This window comes from Heptranchias perlo, chromosome 15 (genome assembly GCF_035084215.1).
Source record: "Heptranchias perlo isolate sHepPer1 chromosome 15, sHepPer1.hap1, whole genome shotgun sequence".
In the NCBI taxonomy this organism is placed as follows: Eukaryota; Metazoa; Chordata; class Chondrichthyes; order Hexanchiformes; family Hexanchidae; genus Heptranchias; species Heptranchias perlo.
In genome coordinates this window covers 4631085-4649147 of record NC_090339.1, presented here as the reverse complement: position 1 = coordinate 4649147, position 18063 = coordinate 4631085, and positions in this window count along the sequence as shown.

Sequence of the window (18063 nt, the reverse complement as noted above, 5' to 3'; positions counted from 1 at the left end):
CGAGAGTCCAGGTGCAGTGTAAACACAGCCCGAGAGTCCAGGTGTAGTGTGAACACAGCCCGAGAGTCCTGGTGCAGTGTAAACACAGCCCGAGAGTCCATGTTTAGTGTGAACACAGCCCGAGAGTCCTGGTGCAGTGTAAACACAGCCCGAGAGTCCAGGTGCAGTGTAATCACAGCCCGAGTGTCCAGGTGTAGTGTGAACCCAGCCCGAGAGTCCTGGTGCTGTGCAAACACAGCCCGAGAGTCCAGGTGCAGTGTGAACACAGCCCGAGAGTCCAGGTGTAGTGTGAACACAGCCCGAGAGTCCAGGTGCTGTGTGAACATAGCCCGAGAGTCCAGTTGTAGTGTGAACACAGCCCGAGAGTCCAGGTGTAGTGAGAACACTGCCCGAGAGTCCAGGTGTAGTGAGAACACTGCCCGAGAGTCCAGGTGTGGTGAGAACACAGCCCGAGAGTCCAGGTGTAGTGTGAAAACTGTCCAAGAGTCCAGGTGTAGTGTGAACACAGCCCGAGAGTCCAGGTGTAGTGTGAACACAGCCCGAGAGTCCAGGAGTAGTGAGAACACAGCCCGAGAGTCCAGGTGTAGTGAGAACACAGCCCGAGAGTCCAGGTGTAGTGTGAACACTGCCCGAGAGTCCAGGTGTAGTGTGAACACTGTCCAAGAGCCCAAGTGTAGTGTGAACACAGCCCGAGAGTCCAGGTGTAGTGTGAACACAGCCCGAGAGTCCAGGTGTAGTGAGAACACAGCCCGAGAGTCCAGGTGTAGTGAGAACACAGCCCGAGAGTCCAGGTGCAGTGTGAACACTGCCCGAGAGTCCAGGTGTAGTGAGAACACAGCCCAAGAGTCCAGGTGTAGTGAGAACACAGCCTCAGAGTCCAGGTGTAGTGTGAATACAGCCCGAGAGTCCAGGTGTAGTGAGAACACACCCCGAGAGTCCAGGTGCAGTGAGAACACAGCCCGAGAGTCCAGGTGTAGTGTGAACACTGCCCGAGAGTCCAGGTGTAGTGTGAACACTGTCCAAGAGCCCAAGTGCAGTGTGAACACAGCCCGAGAGTCCAGGTGTAGTGTGAACACAGCCCGAGAGTCCAGGTGTAGTGAGAACACAGCCCGAGAGTCCAGGTGTAGTGAGAACACAGCCCGAGAGTCCAGGTGTAGTGTGAACACTGCCCGAGAGTCCAGGTGTAGTGAGAACACAGCCCGAGAGTCCAGGTGTAGTGAGAACACAGCCAAAGAGTCCAGGTGTAGTGAGAACACAGCCCGAGAGGCCAGGTGTAGTGTGAACACAGCCCGAGAGTCCAGGTGTAGTGTGAACACAGCCCGAGAGTCCAGGTGTAGTGAGAACACAGCCCGAGAGTCCAGGTGTAGTGAGAACACAGCCCGAGAGTCCAGGTGTAGTGAGAACACTGCCCGAGAGTCCAGTTGTAGTGAGAACACAGCCCGAGAGTCCAGGTGTAGTGTGAATACAGCCCGAGAGTCCATGTGCAGTGTCAACACAGCCCGAGAGTCCAGGTGTAGTGTGAACACAGCCCGAGAGTCCTGGTGCAGTGCAAACACAGCCCGAGAGTCCAGGTGCAGTGTAAACACAGCCCGAGAGTCCAGGTGTAGTGTGAACACAGCCCGAGAGTCCTGGTGCTGTCTAAACACAGCCCGAGAGTCCAGGTGCAGTGTGAACACAGCTCGAGAGTCCAGGTGTAGTGTGAACACAGCCCGAGAGTCCAGGTGCAGTGTGAACATAGCCCGAGAGTGCAGTTGTAGTGTGAACACAGCCCGAGAGTCCAGGTGTAGTGAGAACACAGCACAAGAGTCCAGGTGTAGTGAGAACACTGCCCGAGAGTCCAGGTGTAGTGAGAACACAGCCCGAGAGTCCAGGTGTAGTGTGAACACTGCCCGAGAGTCCAGGTGTAGTGTGAACACTGTCCAAGAGCCCAAGTGTAGTGTGAACACAGCCCGAGAGTCCAGGTGTAGTGTGAACACAGCCCGAGAGTCCAGGTGTAGTGAGAACACAGCCCGAGAGTCCAGTTGTAGTGAGAACACAGCCCGAGAGTCCAGGTGTAGTGTGAACACAGCCCGAGAGTCCAGGTGTAGTGAGAACACTGCCCGAGAGTCCAGTTGTAGTGAGAACACAGCCCGAGAGTCCAGGTGTAGTGTGAACACTGCCCGAGAGTCCAGGTGTAGTGAGAACACAGCCCAAGAGTCCAGGTGTAGTGAGAACACAGCCCAAGAGTCCAGGTGTAGTGAGAACACAGCCCGAGAGTCCAGGTGTAGTGTGAACACAGCCCGAGAGTCCAGGTGTAGTGTGAACACAGCCCGAGAGTCCATGTGCAGTGTAAACACAGCCCGAGAGTCCAGGTGTAGTGTGAACACAGCCCGAGAGTCCTGGTGCAGTGTAAACACAGCCCGAGAGTCCAGGTGCAGTGTAAACACAGCCCGAGAGTCCAGGTGTAGTGTGAACACAGCCCGAGAGTCCTGGTGCAGTGTAAACACAGCCCGAGAGTCCAGGTGTAGTGTGAACACTGCCCGAGAGTCCAGGTGTAGTGTGAACACAGCCCGAGAGTCCAGGTGTAGTGAGAACACAGCCCGATAGTCCAGGTGTAGTGAGAACACAGCCCGAGAGTCCAGGTGTAGTGAGAACACTGCCCGAGAGTGCAGGTGCAGTGAGAACACAGCCCGAGAGTCCAGGTGTAGTGTGAAAACTGTCCAAGAGTCCAGGAGTAGTGTGAACACAGCCCGAGAGTCCAGGTGCAGTGTGAACACAGCCCGAGAGTCCAGGTGTAGTGAGAACACAGCCCGAGAGTCCAGGTTTAGTGAGAACACTGCCCGAGAGTCCAGTTGTAGTGAGAACACAGCCCAAGAGTCCAGGTGTACTGTGAACACAGCCCGAGAGTCCAGGTGTAGTGTGAACACAGCCCAAGAGTCCATGTGTAGTGTGAACACAGCCCGAGAGTCCAGGTGCAGTGTGAACACAGCCGGAGAGTCCAGGTGTCGTGTAAACACAGCCCGAGAGTCCATGTGTAGTGTGAACACAGCCCGAGAGTCCAGGTGCAGTGTAAACACAGCCCGAGAGTCCATGTGTAGTGTGAACACAGCCCGAGAGTCCAGGTGTAGTGTGAACACTGCCCGAGAGTCCAGGTGCAGTGTAAACACAGCCCGAGAGTCCAGGTGTCGTGTGAACACAGCCCGAGAGTCCTGGTGCAGTGTAAACACAGCCCGAGAGTCCAGGTTTCGTGTGAACACAGCCCGAGAGTCCTGGTGCAGTGTAAACACAGCCCGAGAGTCCAGGTGCAGTGTAATCACAGCCCGAGTGTCCAGGTGTAGTGTGAACACAGCCCGAGAGTCCTGGTGCTGTGCAAACACAGCCCGAGAGTCCAGGTGCAGTGTGAACACAGCCCGAGAGTCCAGGTGTAGTGTGAACACAGCCCGAGAGTCCAGGTGCTGTGTGAACATAGCCCGAGAGTCCAGTTGTAGTGTGAACACAGCCCGAGAGTCCAGGTGTAGTGAGAACACTGCCCGAGAGTCCAGGTGTAGTGAGAACACTGCCCGAGAGTCCAGGTGTGGTGAGAACACAGCCCGAGAGTCCAGGTGTAGTGTGAAAACTGTCCAAGAGTCCAGGTGTAGTGTGAACACAGCCCGAGAGTCCAGGTGTAGTGTGAACACAGCCCGAGAGTCCAGGTGTAGTGAGAACACAGCCCGAGAGTCCAGGTGTAGTGAGAACACAGCCCGAGAGTCCAGGTGTAGTGTGAACACTGCCCGAGAGTCCAGGTGTCGTGTGAACACTGTCCAAGAGCCCAAGTGTAGTGTGAACACAGCCCGAGAGTCCAGGTGTAGTGTGAACACAGCCCGAGAGTCCAGGTGTAGTGAGAACACAGCCCGAGAGTCCAGGTGTAGTGAGAACACAGCCCAAGAGTCCAGGTGCAGTGTGAACACAGCCCGAGTGTCCAGGTGTAGTGAGAACACAGCCCAAGAGTCCAGGTGTAGTGAGAACACAGCCTAAGAGTCCAGGTGTAGTGTGAATACAGCCCGAGAGTCCAGGTGTAGTGAGAACACAGCCCGAGAGTCCAGGTGTAGTGAGAACACAGCCCGAGAGTCCAGGTGTAGTGTGAACACTGCCCGAGAGTCCAGGTGTAGTGTGAACACTGTCCAAGAGCCCAAGTGTAGTGTGAACACAGCCCGAGAGTCCAGGTGTAGTGTGAACACAGCCCGAGAGTCCATGTGCAGTGTCAACACAGCCCGAGAGTCCAGGTGTAGTGTGAACACAGCCCGAGAGTCCTGGTGCAGTGTAAACACAGCCCGAGAGTCCAGGTGCAGTGTAAACACAGCCCGAGAGTCCAGGTGTAGTGTGATCACAGCCCGAGAGTCCAGGTGCAGTGTGAACACAGCTCGAGAGTCCAGGTGTAGTGTGAACACAGCCCGAGAGTCCAGGTGCAGTGTGAACATAGCCCGAGAGTGCAGTTGTAGTGTGAACACAGCCCGAGAGTCCAGGTGTAGTGAGAACACAGCCCAAGAGTCCAGGTGTAGTGAGAACACTGCCCGAGAGTCCAGGTGTAGTGAGAACACAGCCCGAGAGTCCAGGTGTAGTGTGAACACTGCCCGAGAGTCCAGGTGTAGTGTGAACACTGTCCAAGAGCCCAAGTGTAGTGTGAACACAGCCCGAGAGTCCAGGTGTAGTGAGAACACAGCCCGAGAGTCCAGGTGTAGTGAGAACACTGCCCGAGAGTGCAGGTGCAGTGAGAACACAGCCCGAGAGTCCAGGTGTAGTGTGAAAACTGTCCAAGAGTCCAGGAGTAGTGTGAACACAGCCCGAGAGTCCAGGTGCAGTGTGAACACAGCCCGAGAGTCCAGGTGTAGTGAGAACACAGCCCGAGAGTCCAGGTTTAGTGAGAACACTGCCCGAGAGTCCAGTTGTAGTGAGAACACAGCCCAAGAGTCCAGGTGTAGTGTGAACACAGCCCGAGAGTCCAGGTGTAGTGTGAACACAGCCCAAGAGTCCATGTGTAGTGTGAACACAGCCCGAGAGTCCAGGTGCAGTGTGAACACAGCCGGAGAGTCCAGGTGTAGTGTAAACACAGCCCGAGAGTCCATGTGTAGTGTGAACACAGCCCGAGAGTCCAGGTGCAGTGTAAACACAGCCCGAGAGTCCATGTGTAGTGTGAACACAGCCCGAGAGTCCAGGTGTAGTGTGAACACTGCCCGAGAGTCCAGGTGCAGTGTAAACACAGCCCGAGAGTCCAGGTGTCGTGTGAACACAGCCCGAGAGTCCTGGTGCAGTGTAAACACAGCCCGAGAGTCCAGGTTTAGTGTGAACACAGCCCGAGAGTCCTGGTGCAGTGTAAACACAGCCCGAGAGTCCAGGTGCAGTGTAATCACAGCCCGAGTGTCCAGGTGTAGTGTGAACACAGCCCGAGAGTCCTGGTGCTGTGCAAACACAGCCCGAGAGTCCAGGTGCAGTGTGAACACAGCCCGAGAGTCCAGGTGTAGTGTGAACACAGCCCGAGAGTCCAGGTGCTGTGTGAACATAGCCCGAGAGTCCAGTTGTAGTGTGAACACAGCCCGAGAGTCCAGGTGTAGTGAGAACACTGCCCGAGAGTCCAGGTGTAGTGAGAACACTGCCCGAGAGTCCAGGTGTGGTGAGAACACAGCCCGAGAGTCCAGGTGTAGTGTGAAAACTGTCCAAGAGTCCAGGTGTAGTGTGAACACAGCCCGAGAGTCCAGGTGTAGTGTGAACACAGCCCGAGAGTCCAGGTGTAGTGAGAACACAGCCCGAGAGTCCAGGTGTAGTGAGAACACAGCCCGAGAGTCCAGGTGTAGTGTGAACACTGCCCGAGAGTCCAGGTGTCGTGTGAACACTGTCCAAGAGCCCAAGTGTAGTGTGAACACAGCCCGAGAGTCCAGGTGTAGTGTGAACACAGCCCGAGAGTCCAGGTGTAGTGAGAACACAGCCCGAGAGTCCAGGTGTAGTGAGAACACAGCCCAAGAGTCCAGGTGCAGTGTGAACACAGCCCGAGAGTCCAGGTGTAGTGAGAACACAGCCCAAGAGTCCAGGTGTAGTGAGAACACAGCCTAAGAGTCCAGGTGTAGTGTGAATACAGCCCGAGAGTCCAGGTGTAGTGAGAACACAGCCCGAGAGTCCAGGTGTAGTGAGAACACAGCCCGAGAGTCCAGGTGTAGTGTGAACACTGCCCGAGAGTCCAGGTGTAGTGTGAACACTGTCCAAGAGCCCAAGTGTAGTGTGAACACAGCCCGAGAGTCCAGGTGTAGTGTGAACACAGCCCGAGAGTCCATGTGCAGTGTCAACACAGCCCGAGAGTCCAGGTGTAGTGTGAACACAGCCCGAGAGTCCTGGTGCAGTGTAAACACAGCCCGAGAGTCCAGGTGCAGTGTAAACACAGCCCGAGAGTCCAGGTGCAGTGTGAACACAGCCCGAGAGTCCAGGTGCAGTGTGAACACAGCTCGAGAGTCCAGGTGTAGTGTGAACACAGCCCGAGAGTCCAGGTGCAGTGTGAACATAGCCCGAGAGTGCAGTTGTAGTGTGAACACAGCCCGAGAGTCCAGGTGTAGTGAGAACACAGCCCAAGAGTCCAGGTGTAGTGAGAACACTGCCCGAGAGTCCAGGTGTAGTGAGAACACAGCCCGAGAGTCCAGGTGTAGTGTGAACACTGCCCGAGAGTCCAGGTGTAGTGTGAACACTGTCCAAGAGCCCAAGTGTAGTGTGAACACAGCCCGAGAGTCCAGGTGTAGTGTGAACACAGCCCGAGAGTCCAGGTGTAGTGAGAACACAGCCCGAGAGTCCAGTTGTAGTGAGAACACAGCCCGAGAGTCCAGGTGTAGTGTGAACACAGCCCGAGAGTCCAGGTGTAGTGAGAACACTGCCCGAGAGTCCAGTTGTAGTGAGAACACAGCCCGAGAGTCCAGTTGTAGTGTGAACACTGCCCGAGAGTCCAGGTGTAGTGAGAACACAGCCCAAGAGTCCAGGTGTAGTGAGAACACAGCCCAAGAGTCCAGGTGTAGTGAGAACACAGCCCGAGAGTCCAGGTGTAGTGTGAACACAGCCCGAGAGTCCAGGTGTAGTGTGAACACAGCCCGAGAGTCCATGTGCAGTGTAAACACAGCCCGAGAGTCCAGGTGTAGTGTGAACACAGCCCGAGAGTCCTGGTGCAGTGTGAACACAGCCCGAGAGTCCAGGTGCAGTGTAAACACAGCCCGAGAGTCCAGGTGTAGTGTGAACACAGCCCGAGAGTCCTGGTGCAGTGTAAACACAGCCCGAGAGTCCAGGTGCAGTGTGAACACAGCTCGAGAGTCCAGGTGTAGTGTGAACACAGCCCGAGAGTCCAGGTGCAGTGTGAACATAGCCCGAGAGTCCAGTTGTAGTGTGAACACAGCCCGAGAGTCCAGGTGTAGTGAGAACACTGCCCGAGAGTCCAGGTGTAGTGAGAACACTGCCCGAGAGTCCAGGTGTAGTGAGAACACAGCCCGAGAGTCCAGGTGTAGTGTGAACACAGCCCGAGAGTCCAGGTGTAGTGAGAACACAGCCCGAGAGTCCAGGTGTAGTGAGAACACTGCCCGAGAGTCCAGGTGTAGTGTGAACACAGCCCGAGAGTCCAGGTGTAGTGTGAACATTGCCCGAGCGTCCAGGTGTAGTGAGAACACTGCCCGAGAGTCCAGTTGTAGTGAGAACACAGCCCGAGAGTCCAGGTGTAGTGTGAACACTGCCCGAGAGTCCAGGTGTAGTGAGAACACAGCCCAAGAGTCCAGGTGCAGTGAGAACACAGCCCAAGAGTCCAGGTGTAGTGAGAACACTGCCCGAGAGTCCAGGTGTAGTGAGAACACAGCCCAAGAGTCCAGGTGTAGTGAGAACACAGCCTAAGAGTCCAGGTGTCGTGTAAATACAGCCCGAGAGTCCAGGTGTAGTGAGAACACAGCCCGAGAGTCCAGGTGTAGTGAGAACACAGCCCGAGAGTCCAGGTGTAGTGTGAACACTGCCCGAGAGTCCAGGTGTAGTGTGAACACTGTCCAAGAGCCCAAGTGTAGTGTGAACACAGCCCGAGAGTCCAGGTGTAGTGTGAACACAGCCCGAGAGTCCAGGTGTAGTGAGAACACAGCCCGAGAGTCCAGGTGTAGTGAGAACACAGCCCGAGAGTCCAGGTGCAGTGAGAACACTGCCCGAGAGTGCAGGTGCAGTGAGAACACAGCCCGAGAGTCCAGGTGTAGTGTGAAAACTGTCCAAGAGTCCAGGAGCCGTGTGAACACAGCCCGAGAGTCCAGGTGCAGTGTGAACACAGCCCGAGAGTCCAGGTGTAGTGAGAACACAGCCCGAGAGTCCAGGTGTAGTGAGAACACTGCCCGAGAGTCCAGTTGTAGTGAGAACACAGCCCGAGAGTCCAGGTGTAGTGTGAACACAGCCCGAGAGTCCAGGTGTAGTGTGAACACAGCCCAAGAGTCCATGTGTAGTGTGAACACAGCCCGAGAGTCCAGGTGCAGTGTGAACACAGCCGGAGAGTCCAGGTGTAGTGTAAACACAGCCCGAGAGTCCATGTGTAGTGTGAACACAGCCCGAGAGTCCAGGTGCAGTGTAAACACAGCCCGAGAGTCCATGTGTCGTGTGAACACAGCCCGAGAGTCCAGGTGTAGTGTGAACACTGCCCGAGAGTCCAGGTGCAGTGTAAACACAGCCCGAGAGTCCAGGTGTAGTGTGAACACAGCCCGAGAGTCCTGGTGCAGTGTAAACACAGCCCGAGAGTCCAGGTTTAGTGTGAACACAGCCCGAGAGTCCTGGTGCAGTGTAAACACAGCCCGAGAGTCCAGGTGCAGTGTAATCACAGCCCGAGTGTCCAGGTGCAGTGTGAACACAGCCCGAGAGTCCAGGTGTAGTGAGAACACAGCCCGAGAGTCCAGGTGTAGTGTGAACAAAGCCCGAGAGTCCAGGTGTAGTGAGAACACAGCCCGAGAGTCCAGGTGTAGTGAGAACACTGCCCGAGAGTCCAGGTGTAGTGTGAACACAGCCCGAGAGTCCAGGTGTAGTGTGAACATTGCCCGAGCGTCCAGGTGTAGTGAGAACACTGCCCGAGAGTCCAGTTGTAGTGAGAACACAGCCCGAGAGTCCAGGTGTAGTGTGAACACTGCCCGAGAGTCCAGGTGTAGTGAGAACACAGCCCAAGAGTCCAGGTGCAGTGAGAACACAGCCCAAGAGTCCAGGTGTAGTGAGAACACTGCCCGAGAGTCCAGGTGTAGTGAGAACACAGCCCGAGAGTCCAGGTGTAGTGTGAACACTGCCCGAGAGTCCAGGTGTAGTGTGAACACTGTCCAAGAGCCCAAGTGTAGTGTGAACACAGCCCGAGAGTCCAGGTGTAGTGTGAACACAGCCCGAGAGTCCAGGTGTAGTGAGAACACAGCCCGAGAGTCCAGGTGTAGTGAGAACACAGCCCGAGAGTCCAGGTGCAGTGAGAACACTGCCCGAGAGTGCAGGTGCAGTGAGAACACAGCCCGAGAGTCCAGGTGTAGTGTGAAAACTGTCCAAGAGTCCAGGAGTAGTGTGAACACAGCCCGAGAGTCCAGGTGCAGTGTGAACACAGCCCGAGAGTCCAGGTGTAGTGAGAACACAGCCCGAAAGTCCAGGTGTAGTGAGAACACTGCCCGAGAGTCCAGTTGTAGTGAGAACACAGCCCGAGAGTCCAGGTGTAGTGTGAACACAGCCCGAGAGTCCAGGTGTAGTGTGAACACAGCCCAAGAGTCCATGTGTCGTGTGAACACAGCCCGAGAGTCCAGGTGCAGTGTGAACACAGCCGGAGAGTCCAGGTGTAGTGTAAACACAGCCCGAGAGTCCATGTGTAGTGTGAACACAGCCCGAGAGTCCAGGTGCAGTGTAAACACAGCCCGAGAGTCCATGTGTCGTGTGAACACAGCCCGAGAGTCCAGGTGTAGTGTGAACACTGCCCGAGAGTCCAGGTGCAGTGTAAACACAGCCCGAGAGTCCAGGTGTAGTGTGAACACAGCCCGAGAGTCCTGGTGCAGTGTAAACACAGCCCGAGAGTCCAGGTTTAGTGTGAACACAGCCCGAGAGTCCTGGTGCAGTGTAAACACAGCCCGAGAGTCCAGGTGCAGTGTAATCACAGCCCGAGTGTCCAGGTGCAGTGTGAACACAGCCCGAGAGTCCTGGTGCTGTGCAAACACAGCCCGAGAGTCCAGGTGCAGTGTGAACACAGCCCGAGAGTCCAGGTGTAGTGTGAACACAGCCCGAGAGTCCAGGTGCTGTGTGAACATAGCCCGAGAGTCCAGTTGTAGTGTGAACACAGCCCGAGAGTCCAGGGGTAGTGAGAACACTGCCCGAGAGTCCAGGTGTAGTGAGAACACTGCCCGAGAGTCCAGGTGTGGTGAGAACACAGCCCGAGAGTCCAGGTGTAGTGTGAAAACTGTCCAAGAGTCCAGGTGTAGTGTGAACACAGCCCGAGAGTCCAGGTGTAGTGTGAACACAGCCCGAGAGTCCAGGTGTAGTGAGAACACAGCCCGAGAGTCCAGGTGTAGTGAGAACACAGCCCGAGAGTCCAGGTGTAGTGTGAACACAGCCCGAGAGTCCAGGTGTAGTGAAAACACAGCCCGAGAGTCCAGGTGTAGTGTGAACACAGCCCGAGAGTCCAGGTGTAGTGTGAACACTGTCCAAGAGCCCAAGTGTAGTGAGAACACTGCCCGAGAGTCCAGGTGTAGTGTGAACACAGCCCGAGAGTCCAGGTGTAGTGTGAACATTGCCCGAGCGTCGAGGTGTAGTGTGAACACAGCCCGACACTCCAGGTGTAGTGTGAACACATCCCGAGAGTCCAGGTGTAGTGTGAACACAGCCCGAGAGTCCAGGTGTAGTGTGAACACAGCCCAAGAGTCCATGTGTAGTGTGAACACAGCCCGAGAGTCCATGTGTAGTATGAACACAGCCCGAGAGTCCAGGTGCAGTGAGAACACAGCCCGAGAGTCCAGGTGCAGTGTGAACCCTGCCCGAGAGTCCAGGTGCAGTGTGAACACTGCCCGAGAGTCCAGGTACAGTGTAAACACAGCCCGAGAGTCCAGGTGTAGTGTGAACACAGCCCGAGAGTCCTGGTGCAGTGGAAACACAGCCCGAGAGTCCAGGTGTAGTGTGAACACAGCCCGAGAGTCCAGGTGCAGTGTAAACACAGCCTGAGAGTCCAGGTACAGTGTAAACACAGCCCGAGAGTCCAGGTGTAGTGTGAACACTGCCCGAGAGTCCAGGAGTAGTGTGAACACAGCCCGAGAGTCCTGGTGCAGTGTAAACACAGCCCGAGAGTCCAGGTGCAGTGTGAACACAGCCCGAGAGTCCAGGTGTAGTGTGAACACAGCCCGAGTGTCCAGGTGTAGTGAGAACACAGCCCGAGAGTCCAGGTGTAGTGTGAAAACTGTCCAAGAGTCCATGTGTAGTGTGAACACAGCCCGAGAGTCCAGGTGTAGTGAGAACACTGCCCGAGAGTCCAGTTGTAGTGAGAACACAGCCCGAGAGTCCAGGTGTAGTGTGAACACAGCCCGAGAGTCCAGGTGTGGTGTGAACACAGCCCAAGAGTCCATGTGTAGTGTGAACACAGCCCGAGAGTCCAGGTGTAGTGAGAACACAGCCCGAGAGTCCAGGTGTAGTGTGAAAACTGTCCAAGAGTCCATGTGTAGTGTGAACACAGCCCGAGAGTCCAGGTGTAGTGTGAACACAGCCCAAGAGTCCAGGTGTAGTGAGAACACAGCCCGAGAGTCCAGGTGCAGTGAGAACACTGCCCGAGAGTCCAGGTGTAGTGAGAACACAGCCCGAGAGTCCAGGTGCAGTGTGAACACAGCCCGAGAGTCCAGGTGTAGTGAGAACACAGCCCGAGAGTCCAGGTGTAGTGTGAACACAGCCCGAGAGTCCAGGTGCAGTGTGAACACAGCCGGAGAGTCCAGGTGTAGTGTGAACACAGCCCAAGAGTCCAGGTGCAGTGCAAACACAGTCCGAGAGTCCAGGTGCAGTGTAAACACAGCCCGAGAGTCCAGGTGTAGTGTGAACACAGCCCGAGAGTCCTGGTGCAGTGTAAACAGAGCCCGAGAGTCCAGGTGCAGTGTGAACACAGCTCGAGAGTCCAGGTGTAGTGTGAACACAGCCCGAGAGTCCAGGTGCAGTGTGAACATAGCCCGAGAGTCCAGTTGCAGTGTGAACACAGCCCGAGAGTCCAGGTGTAGTGAGAACACTGCCCGAGAGTCCAGGTGTAGTGAGAACACTGCCCGAGAGTCCAGGTGTAGTGAGAACACAGCCCGAGAGTCCAGGTGTAGTGTGAACACAGCCCGAGAGTCCAGGTGTAGTGAGAACACAGCCCGAGAGTCCAGGTGTAGTGAGAACACTGCCCGAGAGTCCAGGTGTAGTGTGAACACAGCCCGAGAGTCCAGGTGTAGTGTGAACATTGCCCGAGCGTCGAGGTGTGGTGTGAACACAGCCCGACACTCCAGGTGTAGTGTGAACACATCCCGAGAGTCCAGGTGTAGTGTGAACACAGCCCGAGAGTCCAGGTGTAGTGTGAACACAGCCCAAGAGTCCATGTGTAGTGTGAACACAGCCCGAGAGTCCATGTGTAGTGTGAACACAGCCCGAGTGTCCAGGTGTAGTGAGAACACAGCCCGAGAGTCCAGGTGCAGTGTGAACACTGCCCGAGAGTCCAGGTGCAGTGTGAACACTGACCGAGAGTCCAGGTACAGTGTAAACACAGCCCGAGAGTCCAGGTGTAGTGTGAACACAGCCCGAGAGTCCTGGTGCAGTGTAAACACAGCCCGAGAGTCCAGGTGTAGTGTGAACACAGCCCGAGAGTCCAGGTGCAGTGTGAACACTGCCCGAGAGTCCAGGTACAGTGTAAACACAGCCCTAGAGTCCAGGTGTAGTGTGAACACAGCCCGAGAGTCCTGGTGCAGTGTAAACACAGCCCGAGAGTCCAGGTGCAGTGTAAACACAGCCCGAGAGTCCAGGTGCAGTGTAAACACAGCCCGAGAGTCCAGGTGTAGTGTGAACACTGCCCGAGAGTCCAGGAGTAGTGTGAACACAGCCCGAGAGTCCTGGTGCAGTGTAAACACAGCCCGAGAGTCCAGGTGCAGTGTGAACACAGCCCGAGAGTCCAGGTGTAGTGTGAACACAGCCCGAGTGTCCAGGTGTAGTGAGAACACAGCCCGAGTGTCCAGGTGTAGTGTGAAAATTGTCCAAGAGTCCATGTGTAGTGTGAACACAGCCCGAGAGTCCAGGTGTAGTGAGAACACTGCCCGAGAGTCCAGTTGTAGTGAGAACACAGCCCGAGAGTCCAGGTGTAGTGTGAACACAGCCCGAGAGTCCAGGTGTGGTGTGAACACAGCCCAAGAGTCCATGTGTAGTGTGAACACAGCCCGAGAGTCCAGGTGTAGTGAGAACACAGGCCGAGAGTCCAGGTGTAGTGTGAAAACTGTCCAAGAGTCCATGTGTCGTGTGAACACAGCCCGAGAGTCCAGGTGTAGTGTGAACACAGCCCGAGAGTCCAGGTGTAGTGAGAACACAGCCCGAGAGTCCAGGTGTAGTGAGAACACTGCCCGAGAGTCCAGGTGTAGTGAGAACACAGCCCGAGAGTCCAGGTGCAGTGTGAACACAGCCCGAGAGTCCAGGTGTAGTGAGAACACAGCCCGAGAGTCCAGGTGTAGTGAGAACACAGCCCGAGAGTCCAGGTGTAGTGTGAACACAGCCCGAGAGTCCAGGTGTAGTGTGAACACAGCCCGAGAGTCCAGGTGCAGTGTGAACACAGCCGGAGAGTCCAGGTGTAGTGTGAACACAGCCCAAGAGTCCAGGTGTAGTGTGAACACAGCCCGAGAGTCCAGGTGTAGTGTGAACACAGCCCAAGAGTCCAGGTGCAGTGTGAACACAGCCCGAGAGTCCAGGTGCAGTGTGAACACAGCCGGAGAGTCCAGGTGTAGTGAGAACACAGCCCGAGAGTCCAGGTGCAGTGTAAACACAGCCCGAGAGTCCACGTGTAGTGTGAACACAGCCCGAGAGTCCAGGTGTAGTGTGAACACAGCCCGAGAGTATCGTGCAGTGTAAACACAGCCCGATAGTCCAGGTGCAGTGTAAACACAGCCCGAGAGTCCAGGTGTAGTGAGAACACTGTCCGAGAGTCCAGGTGTAGTGAGAAAACTGCCCGAGAGTGCAGTTGTAGTGAGAACACAGCCCGAGAGTCCAGGTGTAGTGTGAAAACTGTCCAAGAGTCCAGGAGTAGTGTGAACACAGCCCGAGAGTCCAGTTGTAGTGAGAACACAGCCCGAGAGTCCAGGTGTAGTGTGAACACAGCCCGAGAGTCCAGGTGTGGTGTGAACACAGCCCAAGAGTCCATGTGTAGTGTGAACACAGCCCGAGAGTCCAGGTGCAGTGTGAACACAGCCCGAGAGTCCAGGTGTAGTGCAAACACAGCCCGAGAGTCCATGTGTAGTGTGAACACAGCCCGAGAGTCCAGGTGCAGTGTAAACACAGCCCGAGAGTCCATGTGTAGTGTGAACACAGCCCGAGAGGCAAGGTGTAGTGTGAACACTGCCCGAGAGTCCAGGTGCAGTGTAAACACAGCCCGAGAGTCCAGGTGTAGTGTGAACACAGCCCGAGAGTCCTGGTGCAGTGTAAACACAGCCCGAGAGTCCAGGTTTAGTGTGAACACAGCCCGAGAGTCCAGGTGTAGTGTGAACAGAGCCCGAGAGTCCAGGTGCAGTGTGAACATAGCCCGAGAGTCCAGTTGTAGTGTGAACACAGCCCGAGAGTCCAGGTGTAGTGAGAACACTGCCCGAGAGTCCAGGTGTAGTGAGAACACTGCCCGAGAGTCCAGGTGTAGTGAGAACACAGCCCGAGAGTCCAGGTGTAGTGTGAACACAGCCCGAGAGTCCAGGTGTAGTGAGAACACAGCCCGAGAGTCCAGGTGTAGTGAGAACACTGCCCGAGAGTCCAGGTGTAGTGTGAACACAGCCCGAGAGTCCAGGTGTAGTGTGAACATTGCCCGAGCGTCGAGGTGTAGTGTGAACACAGCCCGACACTCCAGGTGTAGTGTGAACACATCCCGAGAGTCCAGGTGTAGTGTGAACACAGCCCGAGAGTCCAGGTGTAGTGTGAACACAGCCCAAGAGTCCATGTGCAGTGTGAACACAGCCCGAGAGTCCATGTGTAGTGTGAACACAGCCCGAGAGTCCAGGTGTAGTGAGAACACAGCCCGAGAGTCCAGGTGCAGTGTGAACACTGCCCGAGAGTCCAGGTGCAGTGTGAACACTGCCCGAGAGTCCAGGTACAGTGTAAACACAGCCCGAGAGTCCAGGTGTAGTGTGAACACAGCCCGAGAGTCCTGGTGCAGTGTAAACACAGCCCGAGAGTCCAGGTGTAGTGTGAACACAGCCCGAGAGTCCAGGTGTAGTGTGAACACAGCCCGAGAGTCCAGGTGTAGTGAGAACACAGCCCGAGAGTCCAGGTGTAGTGAGAACACTGCCCGAGAGTCCAGGTGTAGTGTGAACACAGCCCGAGAGTCCAGGTGTAGTGTGAACATTGCCCGAGCGTCGAGGTGTAGTGTGAACACAGCCCGACACTCCAGGTGTAGTGTGAACACATCCCGAGAGTCCAGGTGTAGTGTGAACACAGCCCGAGAGTCCAGGTGTAGTGTGAACACAGCCCAAGAGTCCATGTGTAGTGTGAACACAGCCCGAGAGTCCATGTGTAGTGTGAACACAGCCCGAGAGTCCAGGTGTAGTGAGAACACAGCCCGAGAGTCCAGGTGCAGTGTGAACACTGCCCGAGAGTCCAGGTGCAGTGTGAACACTGCCCGAGAGTCCAGGTACAGTGTAAACACAGCCCGAGAGTCCAGGTGTAGTGTGAACACAGCCCGAGAGTCCTGGTGCAGTGGAAACACAGCCCGAGAGTCCAGGTGCAGTGTAAACACAGCCCGAGAGTCCAGGTGCAGTGTAAACACAGCCCGAGAGTCCAGGTGTAGTGTGAACACAGCCCGAGAGTCCAGGTGTAGTGAGAACACAGCCCGAGAGTCCAGGTGTGGTGTGAAAACTGTCCAAGAGTCCATGTGTAGTGTGAACACAGCCCGAGAGTCCAGGTGTAGTGTGAACACAGCCCGAGAGTCCAGGTGTAGTGAGAACACAGCCCGAGAGTCCAGGTGTAGTGAGAACACTGCCTGAGAGTCCAGGTGTAGTGAGAACACAGCCCGAGAGTCCAGGTGCAGTGTGAACACAGCCCGAGAGTCCAGGTGTAGTGAGAACACAGCCCGAGAGTCCAGGTGTAGTGAGAAAACAGCCCGAGAGTCCAGGTGTAGTGTGAACACTGCCCGAGAGTCCAGGTGTAGTGTGAACACTGTCCAAGAGTCCAAGTTTAGTGTGAACACAGCCCGAGAGTCCAGGTGTAGTGTGAACACAGCCCGAGAGTCCAAGTGTAGTGAGAACACAGCCCGAGAGTCCAGGTGTAGTGAGAACACAGCCCGAGAGTCCAGGTGTCGTGTGCACACAACCCGAGAGTCCAGGTGTAGTGTGAACACAGCCCGAGAGTCCAGGTGTAGTGAGAATACAGCCCGAGAGTCCAGGTGTAGTGAGAACACAGCCCGAGAGTCCAGGTGTAGTGTGAACACAGCCCGAGAGTCCAGGTGCAGTGTGAACACAGCCCGAGAGTCCAGGTGCAGTGAGAACACATCCCGAGAGTCCAGGTGTAGTGAGAACACATCCCGAGAGTCCAGGTGTAGTGTGAACACAGCCCGAGAGTCCAGGTGTAGTGAGAACACATCCCGAGAGTCCAGGTGCAGTGTGAACACAGCCCGAGAGTCCAGTTGTAGTGAGAACACAGCCCGAGAGTCCAGGTGTAGTGAGAACACTGCCCGAGAGTCCAGTTGTCGTGAGAACACAGCCCGAGAGTCCAGGTGTAGTGTGAACACAGCCCGAGAGTCCAGGTGTAGTGAGAACACAGCCCGAGAGTCCAGGTGTAGTGAGAACACAGCCCGAGAGTCCAGGTGTAGTGTGAACACAGCCCGAGAGTCCTGGTGCAGTGTAAACACAGCCCGAGAGTCCAGGTGCAGTGTGAACACTGCCCGAGAGTCCAGGTGTAGTGAGAACACGGACCGAGAGTCCAGGTGCAGTGTGAACACAGCCCGAGTGTCCAGTTGTCGTGAGAACACAGCCCGAGAGTCCAGGTGTTGTGAGAACACTGACCGAGAGTCCAGGTGTAGTGAGAACACTGCCCGAGAGTCCAGGTGTAGTGAGAACACTGCCCGAGAGTCCAGGTGTGGTGAGAACACAGCCCGAGAGTCCAGGTGTAGTTTGAAAACTGTCCAAGAGTCCAGGTGTAGTGTGAACACAGCCCGAGAGTCCAGGTGTAGTGTGAACACAGCCCAAGAGTCCAGGTGTAGTGAGAACACAGCCCGAGAGTCCAGGTGTAGTGAGAACACAGCCCGAGAGTCCAGGTGTAGTGTGAACACAGCCCGAGAGTCCAGGTGTAGTGAGAACACAGCCCGAGAGTCCAGGTGTAGTGAGAACACAGCCCGAGAGTCCAGGTGTAGTGTGAAAACTGTCCAAGAGTCCAGGTGTAGTGTGAACACAGCCCGAGAGTCCAGGTGTAGTGTGAACACAGCCCGAGAGTCCAGGTGTAGTGAGAACACAGCCCAAGAGTCCAGGTGCAGTGTGAACACAGCCCGAGAGTCCAGGTGTAGTGAGAACACAGCCCGAGAGTCCAGGTGTAGTGAGAACACAGCCCGAGAGTCCAGGTGTAGTGAGAACACAGCCCGAGAGTCCAGGTGTAGTGTGAACACTGTCCAAGAGTCCAAGTTTAGTGTGAACACAGCCCGAGAGTCCAGGTGTCGTGTGAACACAGCCCGAGAGTCCTGGTGCAGTGGAAACACAGCCCGAGAGTCCAGGTGTAGTGTGAACACTGCCCGAGAGTCCAGGTACAGTGTAAACACAGCCCGAGAGTCCAGGTGTAGTGTGAACACAGCCCGAGAGTCCTGGTGCAGTGGAAACACAGCCCGAGAGTCCATGTGTAGTGTGAACACAGCCCGAGAGTCCAGGTGCAGTGTGAACACTGCCCGAG